Below are 2,941 nucleotides of genomic sequence, written 5' to 3' on the forward strand. Positions count from 1 at the left end.
TGTGGAGAAGAAAGGCATTGAGCATTTGAATGTTTCTAATGGAAAGGAAGGACTAATAGAAGAATTGAAGGCTAGGCCATAGTTGGACATGTTGATGAAGATGTCAAATCATCACATTTTGAAGATGATGAAAGAGGAGACATCCTAGTTAACAGAAGATTCCTATTGAGTGGTGAGAATGAACCATATCAAAGAAGGAGTTTTTTTCACACAAGGTGCAAATGTGAAGATAGTTGTTTTGATGTGATCATTGATGGTGGAAGTACTAAAAATCTAGTGTCAAAAAAGATGGTCACCAAGTTAAATCTCAAGAGGCAAAAGCACCCATTTTCATACCGGTCGTATTGTGTGGGTGCAAAATGACCATAAGGTCATGGTCAATGAGAAGTGCCTAGTGAAGTTCAAGATTGGAAGCTACCAGATTGAGGTGCTTTGTGATATCATACATATGGACATATGTCGTATGTTGTTGGGAAGGTCATGACATTTTAACAGGTATGATGTACATCATGGGTGAGAAAATACCTACACTCTAATAAAGGATGGAGTGAAACATAAGTTGAAGTTGTTGAAGAAGAAATAAAAAAATGTATGTAGTGCTACTAGAATATGTTTTTTTGATGGAAAGGAGTTTCTCCAAGGTATGAAGCATGAGTATATGTATTATGTTGTAATCCCAAAAGACGGCAAAGAAGAAGTAAAGGAGGTACCTGCAAAAGTGCAGATTTTTTGGGAGAGTTTCCTAATATTGTGTCAAACAATGTACCTAATGAATTTACTCCCAGTGAGGAAGATTGATCACTAGATGGATTTGATTCTGGAAGCCTATTTTCCAAACAAGGTAGCGCATAGAATGACACCAGTAGAAAGTGAAGAGTTGAACAAACAACTACATGAGTTTTTGCGGAAGGGGTTGATTCGAGAGAGTCTAAGTCCATGTGCTATACCAGCAGTATTAGTGTTGAGCTGTAGTTATGCACAATGCTAAATGGCAGGAATTCTTGTGAAATCCTCTCTTAAAAAGCTAATCTTTTGAATCAACTCCAAAGTTCCGAGTTGTCTTGTGATGTGCTAAAATCTACTCAATTGAAGATAAATGTGATTGTTCACAAGGAGGCCTTTCTTGGTTCATTTTGATCTCGGATAGGATGTAGAATCTGTTCGTTATTTCAAAATATGCACACAAAGAACTATGTTTTTGTATTTTCTATTTTTTTAATGAATGCAATCTAACAATGCAACTACTATAAATTCCTATTCTAACAAGCAGTTAGTAAAGAAAATAACAAAACTTTAAAGCAAATAACATGAAATTGAAATCCTAATGGACATAAGCTACAAAAAACAACAAGTTTGTGAGTTAAACCTTTGAAGAAATTGGTAGATAAACAATGAAAACAGGAGCAACGCTTCCTAGATTCCACTGATGCAATCGTCGGTGAGAAACTTTAATGATCGTATGATATTTCACCCTTCATCAAATTGTAAGGCCATGGAAAGTGTGCTTATGTGAGATGAAAAGTTATGCAAGTACAATTTGATGATTTCTTCTCAAGCTAGATACATCAACAAAATTCATAAAATTGTAGCAAACACCAGAATTAAAAGATTGCACAACCAAAAAGAATGCAATAAACCTTTGGCGTAATCACAATCTCATGAACAAAATTCACAAAACAATGACACATTCAGGCAAGAATCACTACACTCCAAATGTGAGCACCAAAAGCATAATTTTATTGCATAATAATGGCGGGTTTGATTACATATTACAATCTAGTATTTATAAGAAATCATCTCCTCAATTGGTGTTGAGAGTGAGAGATATTCTTCATGCAATAAAATGCTTTTAATCAATAAAATAAACTAATTATATACAAGCTAACAATTTAACTGGCTCTTAGTAGGACTCCATCAATATTTTATTTATTAATTGGATGCATGAGCCTTTACATGTCAAAAGCAAATAATTTATGAGAAAAGAAAGAATGAGAAAACCTTCAGTTGAAGTGGAAGTGTCTGGAAGTGCCAAAATTGGAAGCTGATCCTTTACTAGGCATTTGTCAAAGTTAAATTGTTGTCAGAATGCATTTCTGATGTATGGAAGTTATATTTTTGCAGCTGGCAATTAACTGTCAGCACACCTCTAGAAAAGTGGACCTGCAGACCTGCACACCTCGATAGGGTTCAAAATCTCAATATTTTACTGAGTGTCAAAATTGAAATTCTAGCTTCTAAGTTTTGTTCCCCTTCATCCCAAAGCTATGTTTGGATGTTTACCCTTGAATTTCTCTATAATCGTAGTAATTTTAGCTGCATCTAGTAAATTTAAAGCCTCGTATTTGTCCTTGACCTTCTATCTGTAATTGTCTACCTCAATTCAAGTGTCAGCAAAATCCCCAAGTTTGGTATCCAATTCTAACAAGGCTTCTTTTGTTCTAAAGGCCTGTCAGATATCTTCGTCACTAGCAGCTTCCTCAAAAATCTTCTTAAAACTCTCCACCACTGCCTCTATAGGGAACAACTTTTCCCATTCCTCACCATCAAAAATTTCTAAGCATGCATCGCTATAGTGTCTCTCTACTTCCAAAATTCACTGTTGGGCTTGGTCCTTCAGCCGATGAATCTCTGCATGTAATGTTCCCATTACTTTATTACCATCTGTTATTTTCTCTATTTAATTATCAATCATATCCAACTCTTCCCCTATATATACATCAATCAAAATCTAGTATCTTTGCCCCTTTATTGCTTGCAAAATTTGCAAGTCCTTACTACAAGCCCTTACTTCATCCATAATGTTGAAGTCCTACTTCAAAATCACCACCATTTTATTCACGTTCTCTTGCATAGCATGCAGTAACTTCAAGTTTCCCTAGATAATCAAAATTCCCTTCTCTTCAAAACTTTTCCACCACTATTGACAAGCTTTCAAAAATGG

The sequence above is a fragment of the Cupressus sempervirens genome, chromosome 8, assembly GCF_028749045.1.
Source record: "Cupressus sempervirens isolate cs-2001-9-10 chromosome 8, ASM2874904v1, whole genome shotgun sequence".
NCBI lineage: Eukaryota > Viridiplantae > Streptophyta > Pinopsida > Cupressales > Cupressaceae > Cupressus > Cupressus sempervirens.